At 41.4% G+C, this 12567-nt stretch overlaps 1 long non-coding RNA gene across 5 annotated transcripts in view; it reads right to left on the reverse strand.

The window, feature by feature from the left end:
* Positions 1 to 457: 457 nt before the first annotated feature.
* LOC307184652 overlaps positions 458 to 12567 on the reverse strand; it is a 127319-nt gene continuing 115209 nt past the window's right edge. For all 5 annotated transcript variants that reach the window (XR_013827777.1, XR_013827778.1, XR_013827779.1 and 2 more), the window contains one exon: positions 458 to 536. This is a non-coding gene — a long non-coding RNA (uncharacterized lncRNA). The remainder of the gene's footprint in view (positions 537 to 12567) is intronic.

The following is a 12567-nucleotide window of genomic DNA, read 5'->3' on the forward strand; positions in this document are numbered from 1 at the left end:
ACCCATTTAACGTGTACACTTCAATGGTTTTAGTATATTCATAGAGTTGTGTAGCCATCACCATCCGTTACTGTTTTTCTTCCTTTCATCTTATTCTCTCTTTCTGGAATTCCTTTTAAATATATATTGGACTGTTTGGGCTTTAGGGGGCCCTCTCCCCCCACTAAAAGTCAGAATTAATTGAGAGGTAAGCAAGGAAATTAAACAGATGGAAATCAAAACAGTTATTGCTAACAAATGCTATATTGGAGGATGTAGCTTAGATGTGTGACAAGCATAAATCTTTCGGAACTAACCCTTAGATGACCCACACCCTCTGCCACAGGTAGCACTGAATTAGCACATGCTCGCCACATGGAACTTGTCTTGCAAAATGTGTGGCCAAGAGTTGTAGGTCAGAAAGCATGTTCTCTGTGGGCAGGCTGGCTCCCAAGAGGAGGGGCCGGCTCTACCCCAAACTCACCAATAAGATAAGTCACTCCAGCAGAAGGAAGCCACATTGTCACACGGATGGATGTTCCTCGACATGCACATGCCTGCAAAGGTACCCAGATCATCTGATGAAGCAAACACAGTTCTGATACTAAATCCAATAAATATAAACAAACAAAAACTATAGATATTTTGAAAATGCACAACTGGGGGAAACAGAATTGAACATTATATGTTGACTATAAAGAATAATATGTAAAATATCATATTTACCCCAAAATTTAAGGAGATTGTAATTGAGAGAAATTTATGAAATATATTGATATAAGTATATATTAATATGAGTCACTAAGAGGGAATGTGATCATTTTAATAGAGGTTCACATAAAAACGTTACAGGATAACAGAAAAGAGGATACTTTCTTAAGCCGGTATCCCAAATTATACAAAGACAAATTTGACATGCTCACTTGAAAATCCAGAACATAGTTGATCTTAATAACATTAATTTTATCTTGGAGGGGTGAACACGTTGTATGCTTTGAGGCAACAGAAGAAATCACAGAGGAAACAATCAACAGATTTAACTCTATAAAAGTTTATACTTCCGTAAAAATAAAAATAATTAAAATAAGAAGACACGGGGAAATACATTGATAACACACACACAGACACCAACAAAAAGTAGGGTTAATGTATATTCATATAAAGAGTTCCCTTACAGTACTTAAATAAATCATATAAAGAGGTCTCTGACAGTACAGTAAATAACCTATGTTATGTTCATACAGTGGAATTCAAGTTAGTCATTAGAAAGAATGAATTGGATCTTACAGTTTGTCAAAATGTAAGTAAATCTCAGCAAGACAATAATGAGTTTAAAAAGAGCAAGTTGCAGAATGCCAAGGTTGGTATATTATCACTCATAAAATTAAAAAACGTACAAATCAATACTGTGTGTGTGTGTGTGTGTGTGTGTGTGATGACTAAAAATATTAAAATGTGGAATGGAAAGACATATAGCAACTCTAAGTGGTTTACCTCTGGAAGAAGGGGCAGAAAGTGGGATCCAGGAAGTTTATAAAAGGAGCTCTAAGTGTATCTGTTACTTTTCTGTATGTCTGAAATATTCCATAATTCATAAAAGAGGACTTATGAATTGTTAAGGAAAAACCCTTAAAACTCCAAAATAAATATGTGAAAACAACATGAACAAACAATTCACAGGAAAGGAAATATACACATTGAAAGATGTATGGCCTCCTTAGTAATCAAAGAAGTTAAGACTAAAATGAGATACCAATCACACTTATTAAATTGTAAAGAAAAAAAAAATTTAAAGGAAAAAACATTGTCCCACATGGTCCAAAAGTTAGTATGATGTTTTAAAATACTTATACAAAGACAGAATCTTAAATTTTCAGAGTGGACGGAATGGCCATCTAGAGTAAGAACTTCAAGCAGTGTTTGAGATTTTTCACTTGTCTTTTTCTTGTCTTTGCAGTTAAGACCACACTCACCATCACCCCTGAATATCAGGGGCAAATTTCTCTTTTAAAGAACTTCAAACTTCCTGGAAACAAAGAAGATTCGTGAAAGTAGCTACGGACGGAGTCTGCCCTTAATGTTTCCCAAATAACCAACTCTTGATCCTTAAATGGCCCTCAAATAAAACTTCTAATTCTTAAATATCCACCAAATCCTCAAAGTTTCCTCAAAACATTCAAGGCAATTCGTAATCCTGCAAATCAAATCCAGACTCTTGTGAAGCCCCCCTCCCACCGATCCATGAGCTTGCGTACACACACACACACACACACACACACACACACACACACACACCAGCACTGACTTGTGCTTTTTGTTTTTAAGGTCTTGTCAGTCTGAAAGAGTACGCCTCTTCTATACCGGCACATACTCTAACCCCCCAGTGACTGCCATCAACACTCGGCTTTTTCCATTTGTTTTTAAAGCAAATGGCGGGGGCGGCGGGGGGGCATCAGTGGAAGAGAAATGTTGAAGCGGCAGGAGGCATTTTTATTTTTGTTTTTGTGTTTTCACAAGGGAGCCCTAAATATACTGAATTTCTGGCTCCTCTCAGGTCCTAAAGCTGTTTCTTTGGGATTCCACTCTTCTGTGAGGTTCTTCATCCTCTCACCCCTCCAAGGTGGCTCAAAAGAGAGAGAGCAGAGAAAAAGTTACATTTCCTTTAGAATCTAAATATTGGAGTTCGTGAGTAAGTGGAGACATGTCTGTGTGACAGTTCTCACCATTCATGCCTCCTAGTGACCTCAAACCAAGATAGAAGGGCAGCCGGCAGTTTGCAGGTTCAAAGGTGTCTAACAGAGAATGCCCAGAGCCTGTGCTGACTGAACCGGGGAGGAGCCAGGATCCCAGGGTCAGTAACCATGGAGACGGCTGCAGCGAAGACAAGCTGAACCGAGGACTCAAAGCAGGTGATTCACAGGGACAAAACGTCTTCGGCTCAGGTAAGGGTGAATGGCAGCAATGGCACAGTAAGCGCCAACTCTCCCAGAGGCTGTGCCGTGTGCCAGATGGTATTCCAAGCACTTGACATCGCTCCACTCATTCAGTCTTCCTAAAAACCTCTGAGGAAGATATCATTATCCCTCCCATTTGCTGTTCAGGACATCCTGTCGTGGCTCATGCTCATGCGAGTGCATGAGAGCTGGGACAGGCGCCTCTCTATAGACTCCGGAGGTTTCATTTTGAGTCGGGTGAAACACACTGACATTTTACTGTCTCATCTCCCAGACCAAAGGCTTTCTTCTTAATACTTTTCTTTTTCTTTTTCTGTGAATGTATCACTAAGGATGCAGAAATTATAACACCCTTCAGCTTTGTATGTCCACTGAACTCTGCCTGTAGTGACTCTCTGGTTTAATTTGATGCATGACTTCATTCTTTTCAAAGGTGATTTTTAAGAAACAGACTTATTAAAACTCAGCGCTAGAATTAATCTTTAGGCTTTGGTTAACTTTACAGAACTGAACGATCTATATGCATACTGAACAAATACATATAAAAAGTGCAATATAATTCATTTAAAAATTCAAACATAAAAATCACTTCGAGTTTATGTAATACTTAAGGCAAATGATATGTTGACATATTTCCATCTGAATCGTTCAGGGAATTTAAAGATATTTTAGGATAAATAATCTTAAAGAAGCTTTAGAAGGTTAGAATGGGACCTGCTTGAATCATAAAGAATATTATATTGCTTTACTGTTTTAAACTAAGATCTCATTGGTTTTATTAAATCTGGGCAATATTTACAAACTGTTCTTAAACGATGGTAATGCTATTTTTACTTTCTCCTCACATCGCTGAGACTGTTTTAACAGTACAACTAGAGGTGGGGTGGTACAAGAGTTACATTCAAGAGAACTTTGTTTTATTTGCTCTACTTCCCTTTCCTTCCTTCCTCAGCCCCACCCCTGCTCCCAGCCCCAGCTGTCTCTTTTACTCAGAGACTGGGCCTGAGATGACTGGGCCAAGGACAGACACCTGACCCAAAGGGGAACCAATTTATAGGCCAGCTGAGCCAATCCTCCTCCCAAGGGCATTTACATATGGAGACAGAGAGACTGAGTCAGCCTGTTGATGGATGGTGATGGCCCAAAGGTCATATGGAGTCAGAGCTGGAGTGAATCTATGCGCCAGTTTAAGTCACATGGTGATCAACCAACAGAAGCAGGAGCAGCTGCTCGGTGGAGGGAGGTGGGAGAGCAGAGCCAAGGCACAGAGAGGAGGAGGCAGGAGCCCCACATCTTTATTTCCTGGTTCAGACAGCTACGGCCAGATAACTCTGGTGTCCTAGTTCTGAAGGCCTGAGGTTGCTTATTGTTCATTTTATTAAGTTCTCTAGGTAGGTTTCTCTCCAGATGAAGATAACGTCATATATCAAATGTCAAGTCCAGGCTACAGAATGGTTCCCTACCCCTTCAGGATCACACCAAGTCACCCAGATTTCAAAGGTCCATGGAGCAACACAGGGAAAAATACAGGAGATAGGCAAGATATAGGAAATGGATATACAAGGGGCTTTGCCGTGTGTTATAGCTTGTAAATGCCCAACTTCCAGTCTGACATCTTCTGATAGCATTTCCCATTAAGCTTTTTCACCTGCAACCTCTGTGGACCAGTATGTATGTTCTGCCAAGATCAGGGCTCAGCACCCTCAACATAGTCTCTGCTGAGTCATGAGTGACATCATTCCAACAAGGCATGCTCCTGTGCTCCTGACAGGCGGTAACAGAACCTTCTAGGGATGCCTAAGAGAAAGTTTCATTCATTCAATAAATATTTATTGACTGCCTGCTCTGGCTGGGCACTGTGCAAGGTGCTAGGGATATAGCAAGGAGCTAAACAGTAAATCTCTTACCTGCATGGAATTATATCCTGGGAGGTGGGAGGGGGGACTTGTGATGAAAACCATGAAGCGTGTAAATAGGGCAGCCTTAGAGAATAACTTGTGATGGGAGGGCTGGATGACAAGCCTACCTAGATGGGCTGGTCAATAAAGGCCTCTCGAGGAGGAGAAAGAGTCAACCACGAAAAAAATTAAAAATTGCCGAAGAGGCGTGCACAAAGGTCCCATCATGGGACAGAGCTTGGAGAGATCAAGGAACTAAAAGAAGATAGGGTGCCTGGAACACAATGATAGGGAGCACGACCTGTTATGAGGTGGGCAGGGGCCAGACCTCATAGGGATGGTGGGCCATGGTGGGGAATTTGGATTTTAGAATATGTGTTTGTCAATCTTTTGATCATAAGGGTGATAATAGTTACCCTCTTATTATGTTGCATTATACTTTCCAAGGACCTCATGTTTTGATACGTTTTTTTCCATTCTAATTAATCCAGTCATTACCGCAAATTACATCTTAGGCTTATATAACTTGGAATATAACTTAGGGTAGTATACTCCCAGCTTTTAAAGACAAAATTAAAGTTTTAATTGATGTGTTGGATTAAAGATGGCTGCAAATTGTTGATAATCTTCCTATTTCCTCTCCCTTTGAATCTGGGCTTGCCTGTGACTACTTTGACCAATAGAATACACAAGTGATACGATGCGAGTTCTGGGCTAAACCTTGAAGATAACTGACAGTTTCCTGCTGGAGGTCTTTTGGAACTTTGAGCTGCCATCTAAAAGGTCTAAGTACCCCCCTAAAGAGACTACATGGAAAAGGAGAGGGGCCCAGCTGAGCCCCAGCCTCTAGATGTCCTTGTCAAGGTGCTAGGCATGTGAACGAAGACACCTTGGAGCCTGCAGGTCGGGCTCACTGCCACCTGAATCCTGCCTCATGGCCCCAGTTAATGCCTGTGGAGTAGAAAAACCGCCCCGCCAAGCCCTGCTTAAATTCCGCACAATGTGAGATCCAATAAATGGCTGTTTGCTTGAGTCAATGGTTGTTTATGTTTCAGGCCAGTTTGTCACACAGCAACAGAGAGCCAGCAGAGTTACCATCTGCATTCTTAACAGGAATGACTAATGCATATTTATATCCAGCTTTTTAAATAACTGCAAGTAGTCCACAGGCCTTTCTTATCAGTGGAAGCCTCAGATTGGGAACCACTGATTTGTGGTCTTTCCTATATGCACCTCCCTGGTGCCATGCTGCCCCACATAATTTCCCTCTTCTGATGCATTTGTCTTATCCGGATTATTTTTCCCCAAGTCTCTTAGTTGGATCTCCACAATCTCTTTCCCATTCCACCCCTCCTCCTCTATCTATCTCGTCTATCTCACACCTGTTGGTCCTGTCAGGCCTCCCTGTCACATCCCTGAACTATTGCAACCACCTTCTAGCTGCGGGGGCAGTGACACAGGTCTGTTCACTGCTGTAGATCAGCATCTAGTGTCTGGCATCAGTAGGTACTCAAAAGATATCTACTAAATGAATTAATGAGATTTCCACTCCTGTCTTCACCCTGCCTCCTGCCTCCCATCCTGCACCCCTATCAGCATCCCGTAAGCTCTTGCCAGGATTATTGCTCTGAAACAGAGATCCAGTTATGTCACTTAGCAACCTAAAAATCCTCTAGTGATTGGTCCCCTTTGCTAAGAGCCCAAAACCTCCAATATCACCTTCAGAATTTGATCCCAATCTACCTTGTAGGCTCATCTCCCCAACACTAAGCCCAGTCACGCTGAAATATCATCTGCTGAGACATCATTCACGCCCTCTGTTCATGCTCTGCTCTCCCCACTGGGATTGCCCACCTGCCACCTTCTCAGTTAGGCTACACATTCCCCATTCTTCAAACCCCAGCCCCCTTGCATGTCCCTGGTACTGCCTTCTCCTGCTAGAGATGCCCAACGTCCCTTCTGAGCTCACGTGCTTAGTCCATATTGCTCCGATGGCCCATCCCACTCATCACCCATTAGCTTGCATATGTCTGTCTCTCCCAAGAGATGGCAAACTCTTCATCTTTGTGTCCCAGTTCTTAACACAGAGGCACATGTGAAATGACTAATGAAAGCTAAAATCTACCGAGTGCTTGCAATGTGCCAGGTAGTTCACACAATTAGCTCTTTAATCCTCAAAATAATCATAGGAGGCAAATCATATCGTGGCTACTATTCTAGAGTCAAGGAAACTGAAGCTTAGAGAATTTAAAAGAACTGCCTGGGGCTGCACAGGTAGAAGCTGCAGCAGAGCCCAAAGGTGAACCCAGGCAGCCTGACTCCACAGCCTGAGCAGAACTGCTACACACGCTGGATCCCAGAGTAACCCCGAGTGCTTATCACAGTCACTCGAGGAAACCCCGTGCCTGGGCCCCATCTCACAACTGGACCACTACAGCAGTGAACTTGGGCATAGGCATTTTTCAAAAGCCCCTCAGGGTTGAGAACCCTGATGACAAGTATCACCTGGAACATTTGTTAAATATGTAGATTACCGTGTCTCTTTTCCAGAAAATTCTGTGTCAGCAGAGGAGGGTTGGAGCCCAGCAATTAGTGGTTTAAGATGCCCAGGTAATTCTCATCTTAAGGGAAGTTTGGGAAATACTGCCAGAGGTCAGGGTTTCAGAGACATTTCAATAGGTCTTTAAATAATCCATCACTGAAAAACTCTGTGGGAGGTTTTTGGCTCTGTTTTCAAGTGAATGAGCCTTAAAACTTCATCGGCATTGCTTTTGAGGGGGGCTGGGCTGGAGCAGCTGAGAGCACCACACAATCACACATCCCTAACACTGCCCACTGATAGTACCTGACATGAAAACCCAGTATTTTGGCAGTACTCACTTGAGCATTCTATATGCTTTAACCGAAAACTGGAAGAGAGGCTTCGTGCCTCCTTAGTGAGTGTCGAAGGAGCTCGTGTAGGGACCAGGGAAGCAGGGCCTGAGGACTTCTCCACCTCCACCTCCTCTTCTGGGGCCTCCTGAACTCTGCCTGCCAACACGCACACGCACACACACATGCACACAGGGTGGCAACGCAGATAATGGAGTGAGACTCTCATCATCACCATAATTTCCTTAGATGTAAACTTATAAAGTGCCTGGATTTGCCTGTCCCCACCCACCAAATAGCTCACATATGTTCCCTTTTGATAGTCTCCTGTCTCATGAATGACTCTCTGGAGCCTTGGTCAGCTCATGTCTGAGCTATTTCACAATCATCATTTTGACCAACCCCATTTTATGCTTCTTAACTGTTGCATTTACTGACCTTTCCCCAAAGTCAGAAGGAAACACCTGCTCTTTCACACACAATGCATATAATGTGACTCCTTCAATCAAGTCAAATCTCTCCTTTGCTGCTTTCTTCTTCTCCCTTTGTCACGCCAAGAAAAGTCCTGAATCTATTTGTGGACAATGTTCCAGTTCTAGAATTTACCCTGCCAGAAAATCTTCCTAATGGGACATCTAATGGGGCCTCCCACTGACAGAGGAGACCACCCCATCTGCAGCTAGGGACAAGAGACACTCCCAGTCCAGATGTAAAGAGATGCAGCAGCAGATCAGGGCTTGATGTATATTCATTGCTTATTTAATATTCAAGCACCTTTTTCTAAAGATATTTCTATTGAACTCACTTGTGGTGTCACCATCTGGAAAATATCAAGCCTCACCCCACTGAGGTAAACCCCTATGGGGTATTCTTTCCCTTTTATGTGAGCCCAGTGGACATGGAGTGTGTATCTCTATGTTTAGCACAGTTCCTTGCCAAGGCAGCCCTCAGGCACATGGCACTCTCTAAATAAATCAGTGTTGTATAGACCCATTAACAGCCCCTCCTAATTGATGCTAACCGAAAGTTTAAACAGGGTTCTACTAAGGAGCCTCCATGACTTCTTGATGTGAGGTCCTTTTTACATTTTAAGGTGCTAGATTAGGGTTTTAAGAGAGAGTCAGCTGTCCAAAAACTCATTTATTTCATTGCAATCAGCTTATAAATCGGGCCAAATCTTCTCCAAAGTCTAGAATTAGACCTGTGTCTAAACCTATAAATAAAGGGTTTATTTAACTCTGAAGGATACAGGCCAACAGGGTAAGCAGTGGGCTACAGACAATTCAACCAATGGAAATTGAAAATCCATCTATGTTAGACAAGAGAGATTAAGATAAAAATTTATATTTGGGTGGGGAGAGTATTCATAGCTTTGTCTTCTGAAAAGTGTTAAGAAAATTAATTTCCATTCTCTGGGTGTTCATACACTGCTGGTTTGGGGAAGTATCTCAGATGTAGTCTAGTTGGCAGATGGAAAACGTCTTGATTTTTAAGTTTGTTGTGGATAAGGCAACAGTAGATAAAATTTATTTATTCAAAAGTTTATGAAACACTTGCTCTGTGCCAGGTAAAATGGTCACCTAGAGAGAATAAGACCCCCACCTTCCTCCCAGGAAGCACTACCCAGCACACTGAGCTCAACTCAGGTGGAGATGATGTTGGGGCAATATATTAAGTCTAACAGTAATGTGCTTCAGGCTACTGCTTTAAAAAATTATCCATTCATTTGGTGATCACCTCACTTTCCCCTATGCCTAGTAAGTATTACATAGAGGTACTGAAAAAAAGTGATTCTAGATAAAAAGAACAAAAGTGAGATTGATTTAAGGAGGAGGAAAGGAGACAAACTTGTTCTACTTTTGACCTGAATTACCATGGAGAGGAAATTATGAAGTGGTTAAGAAGTAACGTAGTCTAACAGGAACCATCCCCTTGCAGGCACTCTCTTCCCTCTCCAACAGGGTGGCCTTGAATTTCAAAGGTAAACCCCCAAGTGAGTATAACAGACAGGTTTGCCTACTCAGAACCCTGCCAGGACAGGGGTCAGAGCACAGAGTTCTTATGCAGTACCCTCACACTTTCATTCTTTTTGTACCACTTGTTCCCACAGATTTTGCTGCTATACTTTCCCATCCCCCCTTGCAAGGCTCCCTCCACGTCATCACATGCTCATTATTTCTGTCATTTGCATCAGAGCATTGCTCTTCCTCAGGCCATTTGGCAACAATTTACCATACAGCATGACATCATTTCAAAAACCATTTTGTTGACATAAGGACTGAGACAATGTCAGAATCCAGATGCGATATTATATCATCTATTTGTCATATGTACGCTTGGGGACTGAATTTTTATCATATGCCTACTCTAAGATAATTAGGTATATCAAATGAAAAAGTATTGTCCTAGAACAGTGGGTCCTAGCATTTTGACATTTCTGAATATTGAAGTAAAATAACCTTTCTCAAAAGGGAAATGACCCAAGTGAGATTATCATTTGCTTTTCTCCTTTTCTTTAGCAAGAAGAGGTTTTGTTGGAAAACAGCAGGTGAAATGAAGTTTTCACCAGAAAGTTTTTGGAGGAGTAACCCACTCTCTGTTCATGAGCACATAACACTGAACAAAAAATTGGAGGTTTGTATGCACCAGGAAAGGTGCCAAGTATCTGGATAAATGTACCTGAGCCACATTTGCTGGAACAGGGGTCTGTAAAATGACATTGGAAGGCCTGAGGAGGAGTTAATAAGACTGTCTGAGAAGGAACAAGGAAGAATCAAAGATGACACTTTTGTATATTAACCTGTGTCCTGCCACCCAGCTATACTCACTTATTACTTTCAGGAGTTTTTTATTGATTCTTTGGCATTTTCTATGTCATCTGAAAACAAAGACAGTTTTATTTCTTTCTTCCAAATTTGTATACATTTTATTTCCTTTTCTTGTCTTGTTGCATTGGCTAGGACTTCCAGTGTGATATTAAAAATGGGGCGGTGAAAGGGTACATCCTTGCCTTGTTCCTGATCTTAATGGCAAAGCTTTGAGTTTCTTAACATGATGTTAGGTATACATTTTTTGTAGACTTTTAAAAATCAAGTTATGAAGTATCTCTCTATTCCTAGTCTGTTGAGAGCTTTTATCATGAATGAGTGTTGGATTTTGTCAAATGCTTCTTCTGCATCTATTGATATGATCATGTGATATTTATCTTTAGCCTGTTGATGTAGTGGAATACATTGACTGGTTTTCATATACTGAACAAATCTTGCATACCTAGAATAAATCCCACTTGATCATGGTATTATAATTCTTTTATACATAGTTGAATTTGATTTGCTAATTTTTTTTGAGGATTTTTGCATCTATGTTCATGAGAGACACTGGTCTGTAGTTTCCCTTTCTTGTAGTATCTTTGTCTGGTTGATATTAAGGATAATGCTGGCCTCACAGAATATGTTAGGAAGTTTTCTCTCTGCTTCTATCTTCTGGAAGAGATTGTGGAGAATTGGTATCATTTCTGCCTTAAATGTTTGGTGGAATTTAACCAATGAAACCATCTGGGCCCAGTGCTTTCTTTTTTGGAATGTTATTAATTTTTGATTCAATTTCTTTAATAGATAAAGTCTTATTTAGATTATTCGTTTCTCCTTGTGTAAGTTTTGATAGTTTGTACCTTTCAAGGAATTGGTCCATCTCATTTAAGTCATCAAATTTGTGAGCATGGAGTTGTTTGTAGTATTTGTTGATTATTCTTTAAAATTTCATGGTAGCAGCAGTGATCATGCCTCTTTCATTATTAATATTTGTAACTTGTGTCTTCTCTCTTTCTCTCTTGGTTACGTTGGCTAGAAGTTTATCAACTGTATTAACTTTCTTCCTAAAGAACCAGCCTTTGGTTTTGTTGATTTCTGTTTTTCTGTTTCAGATTTTGTTGATATATTCTCTAATTTTTATTTTTCTTTTTTCTCCTTTAGGCTTAAATTGCTCTTTTTTTCTCTAGTTTCCTAAGAGATGAGGCTTTGAGACACTTAAGCTGGGTATGTTAGTCTGAATCCTCTGAGAAACAGACACCAAGATAGAATTAAACATTTTCATTAGAGGAGACATCTGTGAGAGAAGATAGAGAAGGAACCCAAGAAGGCTGGGAGAAACTGTCAGACCACTATGTAAGTCTGACCTGGAATAAGAAGAGAGGGAGGGAAGGTTGATCGTCTAAGAAAGGTTCAGCAAGACTGACAGGGAGTCTTCAAGCCAAAGTAGGCTGTTGAAAAGTTCTGTGTCTCCTAAGAAAGGGCCTGCCGTAATATTCTGCCAGACTCTTTCAATAGCTGGGAGCATCCCATGGAATTAGGCCTTACTACAAATGTAGCAATGGATTTCAGTGCATACAAGCTGGGGCCCTGGTCAGTTATGTATCCTGTAATGGGAGGTCTGAAATGTACACTTTCATGTCTACCTCACCAAGTTTTAAAAGGGGGAGAGAAGGAGGCAGAGGCCCCTAGAAGCATGGAAGAACTCAACATGAGTTTGAAATAAGTAATCCTGTTGGCTAGAGATTGGACTAAGTGGTTAAAAGGGCAAGAGATTTGTGTGCGGTGGGCCTTAGAGGACAGCTAGGGAAATTTTGGATTGTATCCTGAAGGCAAAGAAGAACTATTGAGGGGTTTGAATCAAAAGAGTGACAAGATTAGATGAGATCAGTTATAGGAAGAGGATTCTGGCAGCAGTGTGAAGTATTGAGTAGGGGGCAGAAAGTGGAGGTTGGAAGACTACTGAGGAGAGTGTGGCCTTGGTCTAATGAGAGATGATGAGGGCCCGAACCAGGCAAGAGGTGATGCAGAGGGACCAGATTCAGGAGTTCTTTAGGA

The sequence above is a fragment of the Stenella coeruleoalba genome, assembly GCF_951394435.1.
Source record: "Stenella coeruleoalba genome assembly, chromosome: 3".
Taxonomy (NCBI): domain Eukaryota; kingdom Metazoa; phylum Chordata; class Mammalia; order Artiodactyla; family Delphinidae; genus Stenella; species Stenella coeruleoalba.